We start from the raw sequence: 20,639 nt of genomic DNA on the forward strand, positions 1-20,639 counted from the left end.
AGAAGGGTTTTTAAAGAGGGACAAGATGTGTTGGTTTTTCAAAGTCGTCTCAAGAACTTTCCCGGCAAGCTAAGGTCGAAGTGGTATGGGCCTTACAAAGTCAAGAAAGGCTTTCCACACGGAGCGGTGGAGGTAGAAGACCCGACCTCGGGAAAAGTGATAAAGGTCAATGGGCAAAGGTTAAAGCATTACTTCAAAGGAATCGAGTTACAAGGCGAAGAGGATCTTCTTTTAGAAGATCCAATTTACAAAGATTAATTCTCCAACATTGACTAAGTCAAGCCATCGACGTTAAAAATATGGCACAAATTTGTAAATATCCTCTTTTTAGTGTAGAATTTCCCATTTTTCATAGGTAGAATTTAAATTCACGTCATTTATCATTCCGTCATTTACATTCTTGTTAATAAATTGCATTAACATTCATGAAGTTACTAATCCTTCTATGAAGTTTGAAGTTGATTTTTACACAACCTCGGAAAGCGTGTCATTGGTGGAGTGACGGAAATGTGGAAAGGGAATTGAATGAGAGCATGTTAAGGGAAAGAGCAAGGAAGAGGTGAAGCTTTATTAGCTAAAATTTGGTTTAATACCAAAATTTAGCCAACGAAAAAAAGCGACAATCGGGAATTTTGCAGATCGCCAAACCCCTAGCGATCGCCAAAACCACGGGTAAGTCCTACTCAATGTGTGCCTAAAAAGGGGGGTGTGACGGTAATCGAGGGCAAAGAAGGATCTTTAATTCCTACCCGGATTCAAACCAGGTGGAGAGTTTGCATCGATTATCGCCGCCTAAATGCCGTGACTTTCAAAGATCATTTTCCTCTACCCTTTCTAGACCAAATGCTACGAGAGGCTAGGGGAAGGAATTCTATTGTTTCTTGGACGGATATTCCGGATACTTTCAAATTCCCATACGTCCGGAGGATCAATCCAAGACAACATTCACATGCCCTTTTGGAACATATGCATACCCAAGGATGCCCTTCGGTTTGTGTAATGCTCCGGGTACATTTCAACGTTGTATGGTGAGTCTTTTCTCGGATCTTGTAGAAAGAGTCTTAGAGGTTTTTATGGACGACTTCACCGTCCATGGAGATAATTTTGAAGCTTGCTTGGACCACCTAACTATGGTCCTATCACGATGCACGGAGTCACACCTTGTGTTGAATTCGAAAAATGTCACTTTATGGTTAAAAGCGGCATCATTTTAGGTCATATAGTCTCAAAGAGAGGGATTGAGGTGGATGTGGCTAAGGTTGAAGTAATAAAAACCTTGCCATATCCCACTAATACTCGGGAGATAAGGTCGTTCCTAGGACACGCGGGCTTCTACCGTCGATTTATTAAGGACTTCTCCAAGATTGCTTACCCCTTGTGCAAGCTTTTGCACAAGGATGTGGAGTTTGTTTTTGATGATGCGTGTAGGTTGGCATTCGATTCTTTGAAGGAAAAGCTTGTGACGGCCCCGATAATTCAAGCTCCAAGATGGGACCTCCCTTTTGAAATCATAACCGATGCTAGTGATTATGCCCTTGGCGCGGTTTTAGGCCAAAGGGACGGGAAGGTTGCTCATGTGATACAATATGCTTCTTCACTTTTGAATGATGCTCAACGGAACTACACTACCACGGAGAAGGAATTCTTGGCGGTGGTGTATGCCATTGAAAAGTTCCGGGCTTATCTTTTGGGTGCCAAGGTTATCATTTATATCGATCACAAGTCTATAAGACAGCTTGTTGACAAGAGAGACACCAAAGCAAGACTAATGAGATGGGTTCTTTTGTTGAGTGAGTTTTATATCGAGATCAAGGACAAGCAAGGGAGTGCTAATGTGGTGGCCGACCATTTGAGTCGGATTCACATTAATGAGGATCTAGTGAAGACCATGGGAGTAGTGGACGGTAGCTTACCATTTGAATCTCTATATTCTATGAAGGCCGTTGAGCCTTGGTATGTTAACCTTGTCAACTATATGGTAACAAATAAATTTCCACCCTCACTCTCATCAAGTCAAAGGAATAGGATAAAGGCCGATTCTAGATTCTACATATGGGATGAGCCATACCTATGGAAGATGTGCCAAGATCAAGTCATTCGGCGTTGTGTGCCGGATGTAGAGATTCCATCCATCCTCAAACATTGCCACGAGTACGCTTGTGGGGGTCACTTTGGGCCTCATAGAACGGCACGGAAAATCCTAGAGTGCGTGTTCTATTGGCCCAAGTTTTTCAAAGATGGTCATACTTTCGTTAATACTTGCGATAGATGCCAACGTTTTGCCAACATCTCACGTAGAAACGAAATGCCCCAACAACCGATGCTTTATTTGGAGATTTTCGATGTATGGGGAATAGACTTCATGGGACCATTCCCTAATTCGTATGGATATCTCTACATCCTCTTGGCGGTTGATTACGTTTCTAAGTGGGTGGAAGCCATTCCCACGAAATGTGATAATGCAAAAACGGTGAAGGCATTTGTCAAGAGCAACATATTCTCAAGGTTTGGCTTCCCGAAGGCCATTGTGAGTGATAGGGGGACTCATTTTTGCAACAAGGTGATCTCAACTTTGCTTCAAAAATATGTTGTGCTTCACAAGGTTTCTACGACCTATCACCCCCAAACAAACGGCCAAGCGGAAGTCTCTAACCGGGAAATTAAGCATATCTTGGAAAAAACGGTCAATCCCGACCGAAAAGATTGGAGCAAGAGGCTTGAAGATGCTCTATGGGCTTATAGAATGGCTTATAAGACCCCAATCGACATGTCTCGATATAGGCTAATTTATGGGAAGGGATGCCACCTTCCCGTAGAAGTTGAAGACAAAGCCTATTGGGCCATCAAAGCTTTCAATCAAAATGTCGATGAGGCGGGATTGCACCGAAAGCTTCAAATTCAAGAATTGGAAGAGATTAGGCACAATGCCTATGACAATGCTAGTATTTACAAGGAAAAGGCTCGGTCTTGGCATGACAAGATGATAACAAGAAGAGTTTTTAAAGAGGGACAAGATGAGTTGGTTTTTCAAAGTCGTCTCAAGAACTTTCCCGGCAAGCTAAGGTCGAAGTGGTATGGGCCTTACAAAGTTAAGAAAGTCTTTCCACACGAAGCGGTGGAGGTAGAAGACCCGACCTCGGGAAAAGTGATAAAGGTCAATGGGCAAAGGTTAAAGAATTACTTCAAAGGAATCGAGTTACAAGGCGAAGAGGATCTTCTTTTAGAAGATCCAATTTACAAAGATTAATTCTCCAACATTGACTAAGTCGAGCCATCGACGTTAAAAATACGGCACAAATTTGTAAATATCCTCTTTTTAGTGTAGAATTTCCCATTATTCATAGGTAGAATTTAAATTCACGTCATTTATCATTCCGTCATTTACATTCTTGTTAATAAATTGCATTAACATTCATGAACTTACTAATCCTTCTATGAAGTTTGAAGTTGATTTTTACACAACCTCGGAAAGCGTGTCATTGGTGGAAAGACGGAAATGTGGAAAGGGAATTGAATGGGAGCATGTTAAGGGAAAGAGCAAGGAAGAGGTGAAGCTTCATTAGCTAAAATTTGGTTTAATACCAAAATTTAGCCAACGAAAAAAAGCAACAATCAGGGATTTTGGCAGACTGCCAAACCCCTCGGCAGTCTGCCACGGCAGTCTGCCACGATAGTCTGCCACGACAGTCTGCCAAAACCACGACAGTCTACCGTTTTTGCTACAGTGCTTGTTTTTTCCGAACTTAACCACGAAAACCAAAACCCCTCTTTCATACCCTCATATTTTTCGAAGCAACAACAAACACCCCATACCCTAACTCTTCTCCTATTTCCACCCAAAATCACTCAAAATCCCTCCCAACATTCATCAAATCTTCAATCCTTCAATCTTTTGGCCACCATCCTTCTATCACAAACACAAAATACCTTTGATTCCACCAAAAATCAGAAATTTCCCCCAAATTTTTGAAGAACCCTAACTTTCAAGACCTCAAATTTCAAGCTACATGATTGGAATTTAAGGGTTTAAGACGGGTTTTTGAGCAACTAGCAGCAACAAGGAGCATTATTTTGTGGAATTCGGGGAGGTATAACAACCAAACTCAACTTTCATTTTCTTGCTCTCTTATAATCCGAATTTATTCTTGTTTTAGTGAATTAGTTGGATTAATTATTGTCTCTTGATGTTATAGTTGTTGTTGGTGGTAAAATTTTCTGGGTGAGGCAAGACAAACACAAAACACAAGCTTTTGAAACTTTCTTGAGCTAGAGCACACCAAGTGTTTGGTGAATTGTCACAAAGAGTGAAAATTTTTTTAGTGCCATATTTTGTGTTGGTTTTGTTGTATCAACTCTTTTGTAGGTATAAGAATGTCAAGCCTTAACCCATTCCGTAGGCCATCTAAGAAAAGGGTTGTAGAGGAGACCGAGAATGTGGAGGAACCAATTTTTACCGGGGAGGAAGGGTTAGATGCCAACCAATCAAAAATCTTTCAAAAACTCGGCCTACACCAAAAACAACCAATCAAAACCACCCGTTTCCTTGCCCCCCACACCCTAAATGCCCTAGGCATGGGCACACTAACCCGGGCTATGCTTGCTAAGGTGGGTCTAGAAGCATACTTTGATGATGAGTTATGGGATTACACCTACACCTCCTACACCCGAGAGTTCCTTTCTACCTTGACGGAGTGTAATGTGGCGGAAGGAAGAGAGAAAAAATTCCGGTTTAGAGTGAATGGAAAGTGGCACACCCTTACCCATACTCAAGTGAGGGAAGTCTTGCACATTTCCAAAATCCCATCTCCCATTCTCATGCTCGGGCATAGGAGTGATGCGGCTTGGACCGAGATTGTGGGAACCAAAAATGCTAAACATGACAACATGATCTCTTATTGCACCAACCCCGTGGTACAACTCCTCACCCGCTTCATAACCACCATCTTCTATGCCATAGGAGAGCCCACTAAAGTCAACTCAAAGATCCGAGCTACCATGTGGACCATGCTCCCGGAGGGAGTAGGAGTGCCCGATTGGGTACAACGTTTTATTGATGCATGCATGGTTCACAAGACCAAAAGTTCGGGAGGGAGCATCAATTGTGAGGGGCAATCACATTCTTTGTTACACACTTTGAGAGGGACATTGATGAAGACATCTTCAAGACTAAAGGTCTTTCGTTGTACAATGATGTTGTTCTTGAGGAGTGCAAGATGTTTAAGAAAGTGAGGGAAACCCCCCTTAAAGGGTATTGGTTGGGTCCCGACAAGCAAAAGTACTTGAGGCTTCATAGGCCTAAAAACTCTCCTTTGCCAAGTGGTAGCCATGGTAGGAACTTCTATTGTCGTATGGATATATCAGAATTTGAATCCGATCAGGAAGAAGAGGAGGCACCAAATGACCCTCCCGTGGACATGGACACCCCTATGTACGAAGCGGGAGAGGGCTCTCATGACCCGGTTGCTCCTTGGCAACAAAATATGTACGATTATTTCAAAGAGACAAGAGAGGTTTTCACTACCATAAGTGGACGTGTGGAGAATCTCTATTCTTGGCAACAACAACAAACGCCAAGATTGGAGAATCTAGATCAATGGAGAAGTGTGGTTGATGATAGAGGGAAGTTGATAGAGGAGGCCGCAACGAATCAAATGGCCTTGATGAGGGAAATGATTACTAACCAAGAGGCTAACCGTCGTTGGCAACAACAACTTGACCAAACAATGACGGCCAATGCAAACATGTGGAAAGAGCAAAATAAGTGAAGAGGCCAAATGGACCACAAATTTGGGGTCCAAAATGAAAGATATCAAGAGTATATCCAAGATTCATACTACGATGCAAGGACCCAAGAGGACACACTTGGGATAGTTAGTGGAATATTTGGCATGTCTCTTAACCCAACAATCTCACCCTTCATCATCCAAGAATATTTGGACCAAAGCTTTGCCCGGGCCACAAGAGAAAGAGAAAGAAGATGGAAGAACCAAGGCATCGATGATCAAGGGGGTGCCTCGGGTTCTCATTTTTGAAGAAACGTTTTGTGACCACCTCCACATTGAGGACAATGTGGAATGTAAGTGTGGGGGAGGAATATGAATTGTAATATATGTAAACTTCTTGTTGTTTAATGCAAAAAAAAATGAAAAATCCGGCTAGGTGAAAACTCACAAGGGTGGGCACCTAGGCAAGATTGGAAAAGGTGGCCGAGGACGGAATGAAAACCCGAAAAGGCATTTCGGGCAAAATAAAGAATCGAGTTGCAAGCCACCGATGAGAGGAAAGGAAAAGCTAAGGTGAAAACCCGAAAGGGCACCTTAGGCAAAATGAGGGATTTTCAAACAAAAAAATTGAAAAATTGAAAAAGCAACACCAAAAATATGGAGGGTCAATAAGGGAGTGATAAGGAGGATTTAGGAAGGAGGCTAGATTTAGGATTTAATTTCTTTTTGAGTCAAAGAAAATTGCTTCAAATTGGTGGTTTTTCATGTTGGCTACTAGGTTGTTGATCTTTGTTGGTGTTTGGCCAACTTAGTAGCATGACTTACATTGGTTGGAGTGATAAGGGGGTGACATAAGGGGAGTATGAATGATTTGGAGGATTGTGTAGGTCACTTTGCTATTGCCTTGGGATAAGGCAAGGGTGACCATTATTACTTTGGAGAGATAAGAAGGGTGGTATTGAATGATGAGTCGGAGTTGGAGTTGTGTCGTGTCGTGTCTTGTGTGAGGCGTGATATAAGGAGGGGGGTGAGGAAAGAGTGTGTGTCACCTTTGAGTCTAGATTTTCCCTTTAATTGGTGGTTGTTCAAGAGGGGGATATAAGAAGGAAGAGGTGAGGGAAGAGTGATCATTCAATCCCACACCCGCTTATGGACTTGCCGAATGCCTTCCTTGAGTTTTACTCGGGACGAGCAAAAGTCCAAGTGTGGGGGAGTTTGATAGAGTCAAAAAGTGTCGAGTCACTAGGGCCTTCTTAGGCCAAGTATGTTTTGATTAAGGGTCCTTTTGTCGGAATAAAGAGTTAATCTTCCCGTCCCGATGATTGTCATAACTAATGCATTTTGATTCATGTGTGGAGCTTCGTATAAGGAGAGAACCCGGAATCCCGAGCACGAGCCTCTAGCCACACTAGTAGACAAGCAATCACGCGGAGAAGACCTTACATGAACCAGTTGCGGAGCCGACATTCCTTGATAGGAAGCATGAAGGCTAAGTAGTGGAGAACTCGTGTTGAGGAAGTGAAGAAATAAATCGTATTCAGGCATTTTGGCAGACTGCCAGCATCCACAGCAGTCTGCCATTCAGCCGGCAGTCTGCCGATGTGCTGTACTCGTGACTTTTGTTTAGCCCGTTGGCTTAAATGGAAGCCCAAATTTCCGTATTACCCTAGAATTTCGTGTAGCCCTATAAATAGTTCACATTTTGGAGACCTAAATCTCATCTTGTGAAACAATAATTCAAAAAGGCTTGTGTGTTAAGAAAACTTGGAACTTTAGGAAGAAAAGTGTAATCTTTGGCTTTGGTTGTTAATCTTTCTTCATTTTGTGGGTTGTAACGAGATTATGGAAGGCTAAATCCTTCTTTGCTTGGTGTAATTCATCCATAGTTCCAACTTTGGTATTGTAAGACTCTTTTAATCTCTTTTTAATTATCCATTGATCTTTCCTTATGCTTAATGTTTTATGTTGAATGAGTTTATATTTGGGTAGGCCATCCATGCTTCTTATTTGTTCAACTATTGCAAATTCTAGAGAAATGGTTTAATCTATCTAGGATTGTTTGGAGCAAGCTTGTTGTATGTTGATTTGGTTTAAAGGATTCATGCAATAAGTAGGAAATTTCATGTCTTTTCTCATTTGTATGGTTTAATCTTGTGAGAATTGATCCTAGCCTCTTATCTTGGCATAATTCTTAATGGTCATGTTTGATTTGCACTCATGGTTTAATGAATTGTTGATTAAACTTAAAGAATATACATGGATGGTTTAATTTGTGTATGTTAGCATCTTGACTAGAGAGTATTGGGTGGATAATAAGAAGAGAGTTGCAAAAGAGTCAAACTTTATCATTGGTGGTTACTAAGGAAGGATTACATCAAGTCCTCTTAAATATTGAATTTTCTTGCTCTCCAAGTGTTTGTTAAATTGTTTGTTAGACAAGATTGCAACTTTATTTTGTTTTCATGTCACCAATCAACTCAAAAAACCCCTTTGTCTATGTTCATCTATTGTTTGTCATTGTTGATAAGCATTGTTTATGTATACACTAGTCATTAGTATACAATAGTTTACAATTCAAGTATTTAGCTTAAAAGACCTTCTCTTGGGATCGACCCTTACTTGCACTATATTGCTTTATCATTTGGAGTAATCTAGAGTATAGTTTGGTTATAAATTGTTAATTTGGTAGCTTAATTATAGCATTTAACGACCTAGTCTTATTCTCTACCAAATTTTATCGCCGTTGCCGGGGAAGGGGCAACATAGCTAAAGGCTTGATTGTTAATTGCATGTTAGTTATTTTTCTGCTCTTTGTTTTTTAAAGTAAGTGGAAGTTCTAACTTGTGTGTGTAGTGCAAAGGTTTATGTTTAGTCCTTTTCAAAACGGTGAATCAACCCCGTTGAAGAGGACTCTTTTGGAGCATATTTGTGGTTATTTACCAATCCTTGGTACCAAAGAGCACAAAGGGAACATCGAGTAGAAGAAGCACCATCGGAAGATCCTATTGAAGTAAATCCGATTGAAGTAGAGTATCCCCCTATGGCGAATGACACGAGAACCATCCGGGAGATAAGAGCAAGAAATTATGATGAGCAACCTTTGTGCATTACCTACCCCCCTTTAGGAGCCAATGCAAATTTCGAACTCAAAGGCTTCATTATTCATAACTTGCCTAAGTTTCACGGCCATGCGGGAAACGATTCAAACCGTCACCTCTCGGAATTTCACATGATGTGTGAAGGTGCCATTCCGAATGGGGTGATGGAGGTCCAATTCAAACTATGGGCCTTCCCATTTTCCTTGTTGGATTCGGCCAAAGATTGGCTCTTCTATCTTGCTCCGGGGTCTATAAGAACTTGGAAGAAAATGAAAGCGGCCTTCCTTGAAAAATTTTACCCCGATTCACGCCACAACCGTGCAAAGAAGGCCATTACCACCATAGAACAAGAGCCCAATGGTGAAACCATGTATGAGTATTGGGAGAGGTTTAAGAAGTTGGTGGCTCAATGCCCATACCACGGGTTGAGTGATGATGATCTCCTTGTGAACTTTTATGAAGGGTTAGGCCAAGATGATCAAAGGATGGTAAATTCCGCTACCGGAGGAGGTTTGGAGAATTTTTCCATAGTGGATGCCAAGGAAATCATTGAGAGACTTGCCTAAACTACAAGGAATTATGGTAGAAGCCAAAGGGGAACAAGGAATACATCTTCAATGGGAACCTCTTCCTCATCTACTCAAAATCTTGAGCAAAGTGTGAAAGACTTAACTCACCTAGTGAAGAATATGATGGTGAACAATCCAAACAAAGATGGAGGTCAAATGAATCAAGTGGAATGCAACTATTGCCAAGGTCCTCATTTGGAGGAAGCTTGCCCCATCATGATTGAAGAAGGAATTGGGGTGGAAAATGTAAGTGCAATGGGTTATGGGAATTACAGTGCTAGGAATCCTTCCGGGGGATGATATTACAACTATGATCCTAGAGGGAACACTTACAATGTTGGGAGTAGAGACAACCCTCGACTTGGTTGGGGTGGTGACACCTAAAAGAGCTTTGTGAATGGCCAATTCAACCACTTGAGGGACCAAAATTCCCGACAAGGTCAAGGCTCAAATTCTCAAGGAAATAGGAATGGGAATTTCAACAACCAAGGTAGAAACCAAAACCAAGGTCAATCATCCCAATTTGGCAATCAAGGTAACAATACCAATTCTCAAAAGGAACCAAGTGTTCAAGACTTGCTTAAAAACATTTTGCAAGAGCAAGTCAAAACAAACAAGAGGTTTGACAAGATTGATGCCGACAAGGGTGTTAGTGATGCTAAGGTTACCAACCTTGAGGTTCAACTTGGCCAAATTGCCCAAGAACTTGCCAAGCAAAATCAAAGGAATTCAACTTCTATTCCCTCCACTACATTCCCTCCTAGAGAAAATGCTAGTGCTATGACATTGAGGAAGGGGAGAACCTTAGAATCCCCTCCCAAGAAGAAGAGAAGGGGCAAGTCACATGAAAGGGTTATTGAAATTGAAGAGCAAATTGAAGAAGAGCTTGTGGTTGAACAAGAGAAAGGGACATCTTCAAAAGCTAATGAGGAAGAAGAAAAGAGCCATTTGAGCATTGACAAAGAAAAGGAGGGAAGCACCAACACAAAGGATCAACTTGAAGAGATTGAAAAAGAATATGAACCGGAGGTACCATTTCCAAGTGCCCTCACAAATCCCAAGAAGTTTGATAAAGACTCCGATCTTTATGAAACTTTTAGGAAATGTGAGGTCAACATCCATTTTTTTACTATCATCAAAACCATTCCTAGGTATGCAAAGTTTCTCAAGGAACTTTGCACCCCTAAACGGAAGCCAAGGAAAGGAGTTGAAAGAGTCACGGTTAGTAGGCATGTCTCGGCAATTTACAAACAAAATCTTCCCAAAAAGTGCGATGATTCGGGCATGCTAACTATACCGTGCTCATTTGGAGGCAAAGCTTTTGCTAGAGCTATGCTAGACTCGGGGTCCTCTATTAATGTCATGCCTTACTCAATTTATGAGACCCTAGAATTACCTCCCTTGTCTAAGACCAATGTTGTGATCCAATTGGCGGATCGCTCTACAATTCACCCCAAAGGTCTTGTAGAAGATGTGTTGGTAGAGGTTGATAAATTCATGTTTCCGGCCGATTTTTACGTTTTGGACATGGAACCGGACTCCAAGGCTACACCCCTTTTGCTATAGAGGCCTTTCATGAGAACCTCAAAAACCAAACTTGACATGTATGATGGAAATTTGACCATGGAATTTGAAGGGAAAATTTTAAAGTATAATGTGTTTGAGACAATGAAGAAGACCGATGATTTAAGTTTTTGCTACTTTCTTGATAAAATTGAACCTTTGGCAAATCGAGTTTACCAATTGAGTCATAGGGACCCACTTGAAGTGGCCCTCACTAACAATGTAGAGAAAGAAGAGTTGCGGTTTTTGTTGTCTAATGATGTGCGGGATTATGTCAACAAGTTAGAGGAGGAAATAACCCTTGAAGATGATCAAATGGAAAATAAAGAGGGCGGAATCAGGGAATTCGGCAGACTTCCAAACCCCACCGCAGTCTGCCACGACAGTCTGACGGACAAACCGCAGTCTGCCACGGCAGTCTGCCAGCCTCATGGCAGTCTGCTAAATCCCCTGTTCCACGAATACTTGTTTTGCTTAAAGACAAATCCTAGCTACCCCAAATTCCTTCCCCTAGAGGCCTCCCTTGAAAGACCACTTTCATCCATCATTAAGCCACCCACCCCCAGTCTAAAACCACTCCCCGACCACTTGAAGTACGTCTTTCTTGGGAAAAACAATACTTTACCCCTCATAATTTCAAACCAACTTGAGGGTGATCAAGAAAGGAGATTGGTGGATGTATTGCACAAGTACAAAGAAGCTTTCGGGTGGAGCATTGCGGATCTTAAAGGGATAAGCCCAAGTGTTTGCATGCACAAGATCCGGCAACCACAAAGAAGATTAAACCCACCAATGATGGAGGTGGTGAAGGAAGAGATCATCAAACTACCCCAAATGGGAATCATCTACCCCATTAGCGATTCTCAATGGGTAAGTCCTACTCAATGTGTGCCTAAAAAGGGTGGTGTGACTGTAATCGAGGGCAAAGAAGGATCTTTAATTCCCACACGGATTCAAACCGGGTGGAGAGTTTGCATTGATTATCGCCGCCTAAATGTCGTGACTTTCAAAGATCATTTTCCTCTACCCTTTCTAGACCAAATGCTAGAGAGGCTAGGGGGAAGGAATTCTATTGTTTCTTGGACGGATATTCCGAATACTTTCAAATTCCCATACGTCCCGAGGATCAATCCAAGACAACATTCACATGCCCTTTTGGAACATATGCATAACCAAGGATGCCCTTCGGTTTGTGTAATGCTCCGGGTACATTTCAACCTTTCATGGTGAGTCTTTTCTCGGATCTTGTAGAAAGAGTCTTAGAGGTTTTCATGGACGACTTCATCGTCCATGGAGATAATTTTGAAGCTTGCTTGGACCACCTAACTATGGTCCTATCGCGATGCACGAAGTCACACCTTGTGTTGAATTCCGAAAAATGTCATTTTATGGTTAAAAGCGGCATCGTGTTAGGTCACATAGTCTCAAAGAGAGAGATTGAGGTGGATGTGGCTAAGGTTGAAGTAATAAAAACCTTTCCATATCCCACTAATACTCGGGAGATAAGGTCGTTCCTAAGACACGCGGGCTTCTACTGTCGATTTATTAAGGACTCCTCCAAGATTGCTTACCCCTTGTGCAAGCTTTTGCACAAGGATGTGGAGTTTGTTTTTGATGATGCGTGTAGGTTGGCATTCGATTCTTTGAAGAAAAAGCTTGTGACGGCCCCGATAATTCAAGCTCCAAGATGGACCTCCCTTTTGAAATTGATACCCGTCGTTGTTATAATCCAACTACAACTATAGACAGTGGTAGCAGGGTCGAACCACAGGGAGGCGAATGTAATTAATAATTGTCTAATTTTAGTCTTAAAATAACAAAGTGTGTAGGGGTTTGCTGTGATTTGGTCTATAACTAAAGGCAATGAAAAATAAATTAAACTAAAGAAATGTATTAAATCAAATATAAAGAAGGGGTACTAGGATGGTCGGTTCACTATAGTTTCGGCGGCAGCATACTAAGTAGGTCTAAATCAAACACGTGAGGCGGTAAAACAAGACGTCCTCTCAGTCCACTCTTAACAGGTAGCATCTTTCGATCTCGCTACAGGTCCCTAATATCACTAATACTGACTTTCGTCCTGAAAAGTGACTCAAAAGGCTAAACTAGCATATCTTTCGATCTCGCTAATCTAGTCATTTTAATTGGTGGTCTAGCAACTTCCCCTATCTTTTGATCTATTGGGTCAGTCAAAACCTAAACATTCAACTAGTCGCGTGCACTCGATTCGTCAAAAATAGAATTAAATCAATTAAAACGAAGGTAACACCTCACGTGGCCAGTCGATCGACCAGGTATGGCGGTCGATCGACCAACACGCGATTTCAGGCCATATTAATTCTAATGCCGCCTAACTATAGGTTCCCTACATCCTAGCATGAATAATTTAGCTACTCATGATATTGATGGAAACAACAACTAAATTAACGAAATAAACTACTGAATTCATGCTTGAATTAAATAAACAAACAAATAACATAAACGATAAATCGGTTTCGGGAGATCTAATCCTAGCAATTCTATGCTACGAATGAAAGCAAATAAACTAAATATTGAAACAGATGAATACCGTGTAGAGGGATTGCAGAAAAGAGATCAAAAACTGATTGCAAAACGAACTTTATTAATGAAAGAGCAATAATCTACGAACCCTAATTATTTCCCTAAAGTTTCTGGTAAAAGACTTGATTAAAACTTGATGAATAATTCTTAAAGTCAGTTACGTTATATAGAAATATACGTAACACTTATTTCTAAAACCTAAATATAATGGGCTTCCTTAATCTCGATTTTTAATTCTCGTCAGAATAGCGGTGTGGTCAATCGACTAGGATAGGCAGTCGATCGACTAGTAAGCTCTAAACAGTAGCTTCTGGTTGTCGTGCATTGGTCGATCGACTAAGGGCAGTGGTCGATCGACTGATGTAGCTGACAGTCCGCTTTTAACTTCTCGTGGATTTGTCTTTTGGGCCTCAAAATGCGCACCAAGCTCGTTCCTTGAGTGAATACTTTACGTCAAACGCAGTGCAAGGTACCCGGGGGACGGATTTGGCTCAATATCTACTCATTTTCGCATAAATCTGCAATATTACATAAAAATACGAAAGTAGACGAAATGGGGCAAATTGTAGCATAAAACTACACAATTGAGCTCTGAAATGCATGTAAAATGAGGTGTAAAACATCATATTTAGGACACGCGTCAAACTTCCCCAAACCAAACCCTTGCTTGTCCCCAAGCAAGAACTAGGCTCGATTCTAAAAACCTAATGAAACAAGTTCAATCTCAGAGCGAAATGCAAACTGAACAGCCTAAACCAATTTAATGCATTAACTAACAATCAATTAGTAATATGAATCATGCAAACGAGTTATAGAGTCGTTAAAAAATGTTGAACCGTCAACTGTAGAGACTTATCAAATTGGACTCTCACGGGTCGCTCAAATCACTCAAATAAGCACAAGGTGAATTTGTGTGAAAGAAAGAATTAATTTTGTTAGTGACACTCACCTAACTACGACCTATAAGAACATGCATGCAATATAATATGAAAGTAATATCTACAACCGTACATATGCATTCCAACCGAACAAATGACCATGACACATGCCGAGGTATATATGGGATATGTGAGGTAATGGGCAGGAAAGGCAAAACATTTATGGGAATGTGGGGGTACAAGTGATCAAGCCAGTACCGTAACAAAACCATATGACAATATCCACTTCTTGCTCAAATTTCAATCTACATGGTGCTATAGCAAGCACAAAACTCACAATTTCCGAAATAATTAATCAATCAACTCCCCATAAGATACAAATGCAACATGGGAGCAAAAATCGCCATTTAAAAAAAACTTTGAATCATGCGAATTGATTTCTTTTCTTCTTCTCGGGTAGCGGTCGATCGACCAAGTAGAGCAGTCGATCGACTGCTTTGAACAGTACAACACTCTTTTTTCTTTTTCGAATCATTTTTTTCTTTTTTCTTTTTTCTTTCTTCGTTCCTTTCTTTCTTTCCTTTCTTTCAACTTCCCAACTTCATCTCAAAATGAGCATATGCCACCAAAAACGAAGTAACAACCCCAAGAACGTAAACTACTAGCTTGACAAAGGCAGGCTTAGTGTAGGATGTAGTAGTGGGACAAAAAGGCTGTTTTTGGCAGTGTGGAGCTTATGGGTAAAATGAATAAAGGGAAACCTCTACCACATGTGTCAACTAACCACAAACCGAATGCATACAGGTATTAAGCAGATTAAGTTCATATTTATGCACGTTTATGTAACATGTCTCATAAGGAGTACTACTCACAATCCTAGATAAATTGGTCATGAATGACACCAGTTAAAAGGCTCTAAAACTCAGAAAATGATGTAGTTTGCCAAAAATCTAAGTCAAGTCTAAGGTCATCAAAATAATTTAACCAAAACTCGTAGACTATGCAAATGATTCTACTAATAACATGTCAATTAGCAAGGCTTAGGCAAAAACAGATGCAAATGCAATGTCATCAGTGAAATACTACCGTTCCGACTCAACCTATATGCTAAAATAAACGTGCATGTTTTGAAATTTTGTTGAAATTTTTCAATTTTTTTTTTGAATTTTTTATATATGGAGAAATGTGGACAGCGGGGGGCCACGGGGGCGCTTGGGAGAGAGGAGAAACAAGCGTTTGCATTTTTGTTGGAGTCGCCACCAATTTTTATGGGAAATTGGAACCGTTCGAATACCTCGTGTCATGTCAAGACACAAAGTAGTGACATGAACACTAAGCAATCGTTACCCTTAGCATTCTATGTCTAGAATGACTCTCGTGGATGTCAATGAACACAGATGTTCACAGAGATCTGGAGTAAGGGGTGAGGGTACGTATTAGGAAGCTCTTTTGATCTGTAACACCCCGGTTTATGAAGGAGCCTTTAGCAAGACATTCCCTAATAAACCGGACTGCTACCATCCCGGTTTCCCGAGGTAGTGAATAACAAATTAAACTCCAAGGCAAAATTATATAATTACTTTAACTTAATTATTACAAAACCTCTTTTACGACAAATTACAAAGAACTAACATAAATAAAAGTGAAAGTCTTCTAGATGATGATCTAGCTACTAAGTCTTCTGATCCAGTGTCTCACGCCCACCAAGCTCCCGTTCTATCTCTTAAACCTGTCAAGTCTGCTTGCCAATATTTGGGTCATCACAGGTGTTCACGAATACACAGGGTCAACCACGAGGTTGAGTAGGGAAAACAATGAAACAACAAAAATATGATATGCATGCTCCTCCGTCACCTCCATCTCCATCTCAACTCATATCTCATATCTCATTTCTCATAACTCATAACCCGAACGCCCACCATACCGATCCCCGGTAGACTAAAGATATCGACCGTAGCCGATCTCGCATTTCCTTGTTGAGGACACCAGGGCAAGTCCCGAGAACCCGCCCGGGCCTTATCACAACATCGTCATCACCACACCACACCACCACAACATCCTCCATCTCCAATGCATATGAATGCTCAAAAGAAATTAATGCAACACAATATATATAAATCACTGAACTGATAAATCATAAAATCATGCCGGTTACCCGATGTTGTGATATCATACTCAATGCAATCAATTCAGTCAAACACCTTCCCGTATATGAATCATAACGTAAATCATCAACCATGAATCAAGTCAACACAATTCAACAACAACGATAATAGGTCAAGTGTATTTCCCTACCTCAAAGTGCCAGCAAATCCAATTAAGCAGTTCAAGTAGTCCTGAAAATAAAGCAACGAATCTGATTATCGATCCTTCACGAATCCGTCACCAAAAACAATTATAATATTTATAATTACTAACTACTAAATATAGAAATCTCCCAAAATAGAAGCTTTCCCGAAATACAATCCCGACACCAAACTTATGCCCAACTGATAACTAAAATAACCCGATTAGTATTTGCCCCAACTTCCCAAAATATAAAGTTACTAAAGTAGAATTTCTTAGCATGGAAACTTTCCCGATATAGTAGCTTTTTCATTTTAACAAACCCGACTCAAACCTGACTTGAATTACTTAACTGGCTCGGGAATTAAATTGAATAACTACTATGATAAATAAAAGATTACGCGAATTATGCGATTAAGAAAACCGAATCAATCATTAATAAAAATAATCTAGTGACGACAATTAATTTGTTCACTAATAATAATATTAACCCTTTATTTTATAAATGACAAAACCCGACTTATGCACTAATATTAAACACGTTTACCAACTATCACAATGGTTATCGTCCCGACTCAAATTCCGAACTTGAAACAATGGTTTGTAACCCATTTCAACTCGGCCCCAACTACCCTTACCCATGACCGGATGCAGCCACCAGCAGTGGCCGCCGCCACTGCCACCGTGGTCCCCCAACTGCCCTGGACCCCACTGGCCCTCACCACCGTGGTCGACTCAGGCAGGTGAGTCTGACCACGGTCACCAACACCACCGGACGCAGACAACAACCCCACAAAACCCCCTTGACTCCTTCTGATTTTACCATCAACCACGGCCCAGACACGACTCCCCATGTGACCCACCACAACTGTGGCCTTGCCTGACACACGGAGGTTCTCACTACCCTGGCACCACCTTGTCGACCTCCCCCTAGTCGACGTTGGCACCACCCAAACCTAACCATCTAAAACCCGTTTAACTACCCCTGTCGACAACACCTCCTGCCGCCATTTCCACCGCCTATAACCCACCTAACCACCACCAATAGGGGCGACTCCAACCACCCATTACCATTACCCCGACACCAACCACCCTTATCCCCTCCCTAAGACACGAAACAACAACCAATCAACTCGACAGAAATGCGAAACCAGAGGAAAGGGTTGAACTCTTACCTTTTCCGCCACCACAACAGCCACCAGGGCCACCCACGGTCGTCGAAAAACACCCTAAAGCCTTCCTTGCTGCGCCGTCAACACCCATGCTCTCTCTCTCTCTCTCTCTCTCTCGTTTTGCGTGAAGGTTGAGGTTTCAGCTGATGATGTGAGGGAGGCGGGCTGAGGGAGTGTGCAAAAAGGGAGGCGGGTTGAGGGAGGGTACTATTAGGGTTTAGGGTTAATTAGGGTTAGGGTACTATTTAGGGTTTAGGGTTAATTGGGCTGGACATGTTATTTGGGCTGAACCTGATATTGGGCCAACTCAAATGGGTCAGCTCACATTTCGAATTCCATATAAACCCGTTTTAATTAACTTACGATAGCTTAACGTAATTATCGACTCAACAATTAACCCGATATAATTAGTAATATAAAATGTATAATAATTAATATATATGAATATCCGTTTAATTGATTATATAAAATACGGTATTACGGTCTTCCCCCTTAAAATGAACTTCGTCCCGAAGTTCGCTCCCGTACTCAAACCTCAGAAGGGTATTGTATATCGTACATACGGACGTCACACATTTCCTATACCGTTAACACACACTTTTGACACATCAGTTAAACATAACAGACACGGAATGTTACATGATCGAACACCTAATCCCGCCCGCCTCGATAGCGGCCTCTACTAATGATTAGGGAAATTATTCATACTCTATGTATCGTCGATTGTATGCATGCAATGCAACATCCAAGTTTTAATCCTAGCATATGAGTATTAATACTAAGTCGGTTGACACGTAATGTAACATGCAATTAATGTCGAAGTGGGATTTAATGCTCAATTACATGTGAAGGCATTCAAGCAATAAAAGAAATACAATAATTATAAATTATAATAATGAAAATTACAATAATTACATCGGATTTGGCGATTTATGTCGAAAATACCTTTAAAACGGATAATTTGAGAAAAAGAACAAAAGAATAAAAGAATGAATTAACGAACAAATCAGCGTGATAATACGAATAATAGTTAGTTAATATGTAAACTAATTAAATTACGTCAAGGCAGAAAACGGAGTTCAGGGACAGAATTCAACCCGGAACAGGCGCAGCAGAGCTGCGTCCTTTGGAATAGGCGCAGCGGTTGCTGCGTCTGTTCCTGACCTGAATTCTGGCTGTGAAGCCGGAATTGCGTGTTGTTAATATTCGTTGGTAAATCTAAAGATTGATTAAAATTATTTACTCAGATGAAAGTGATTTAAAAGGTTATTTACATGCGATTAAGGTCATAAACATGGATGAGACGGATCAATTACAAGATTAGAGATATTAATTACAAACTAAACAAATTAATTTGGCTAGATACGATGAGTTAACGACGAATTAACAATGAATATTGTTCCGGGTGTAATTCCGAAGCAGTTATTTGTTACCACTCGTGGCTTGTAGAATGACGTCCTTGATTGAATCCTCCTTTCGGTCTCCTGAAACAATGAACAAACTGAGGGCTCGACTTTGGCCGAGCATACTTACTCCGACGCTCAAGTCAGTGGACTTAAAGCGATAAGTGGTTGTTACTTGGCGAAGTATATTTTGTAGAGAGATAAGGAAGATATTACCAGATGAATAGTGATTCTTAGGTTAAATTGTGGATCCTCTCCTCAATAAGGGTTGAGGAGTATTTATAGACTTTCACCTTTTGTCACGTAGTGACCAAGTGGCCAAGTGGCTAGCAGGTGGAAAGACTGATCTACCCTCGGCCGAGGGACCCATGGCAGGCCGGCGGGCCCTGTTGACTCGCCGCCGAAGGGTCTTGGATATGAGTACGCGGATATGTGCCCTACCGGCTAGTTGTCCTAGCCGAGGCATGAGAGAGACAGCCGACAAAGCTGCGTCGGTTAGGGTTGTCTAAGTCGTTGACTTCTTTGTGGATATCTTTGACCTTGCTCAATATGTTGACTTGGTCAGCGGGTGCAGAATATGCCCCATCAATTTGCCCCCAGCGTAGTCTATGCCGTGGTATGGACCTTCGATGAGTGTTGAGCGTATTCTGCGTAAGTAAAAATTTTCTTCTACCTCGGCTTGGTTCTGCTTAGGCCGTACCATATCCCCCCTCCACATGGATGTGTAATGGACATCAGATGTGGAAAAGAAAGTGGCGCTGGCCGAGACCGAGGTTGTGAGTGTCGTGTGCTTTTGATTGCCCCCAGCCGGTGCTGCCAAGCTTGGTTGAATCAGCGGGCCGTTTGGCAAGTAGATACCAAGGGGTGTGTTGAAGAAGATACGTCGATTGGCATTCTGTCAAGGAGCGTGTTGAAGAAGATACGTAACTGTTTGTCGATTGACCTTCCATGGCTGCATGCTTGACATGTGTTTCGTTGCTGATTGGTTGACGCTTCATGGGCTTTGCCCTGATTGGTCTGATTGAGTGGGCTTTGCCCTATAAATAGGAGAGTTAGCCCCTGAATTTGGCCTTCCAAATTCATTTTCTCAAAAAAAAAAAAAAAAAATTCTTCTTTCTAGCCCTCTTTGACGAAACTTCTCTCTAGCTTTCAGAATCGTTACGCCGGCGTAGCACTTTTTCTTCAAGGTAAACAAACAAATTTTCAACTTTTAATTGTTAAGTTTTTTGTTGTGAACATGTCTTCTGCTGATGCCGGTCCTAGTAACCGTGCGCCGGGGGGTTCCCCGTCGCGTCTTGATGAGGAGGAGATACTAGACGCCATCCCGATAAGGTCTGGGGGCCCTAGGTCTCCTTCTCCCGAAGTTGATCCAAAAGCTTTGGAGG

The sequence above is a fragment of the Silene latifolia genome, chromosome 2 (genome assembly GCF_048544455.1).
Source record: "Silene latifolia isolate original U9 population chromosome 2, ASM4854445v1, whole genome shotgun sequence".
Classification (NCBI taxonomy): Eukaryota; Viridiplantae; Streptophyta; class Magnoliopsida; order Caryophyllales; family Caryophyllaceae; genus Silene; species Silene latifolia.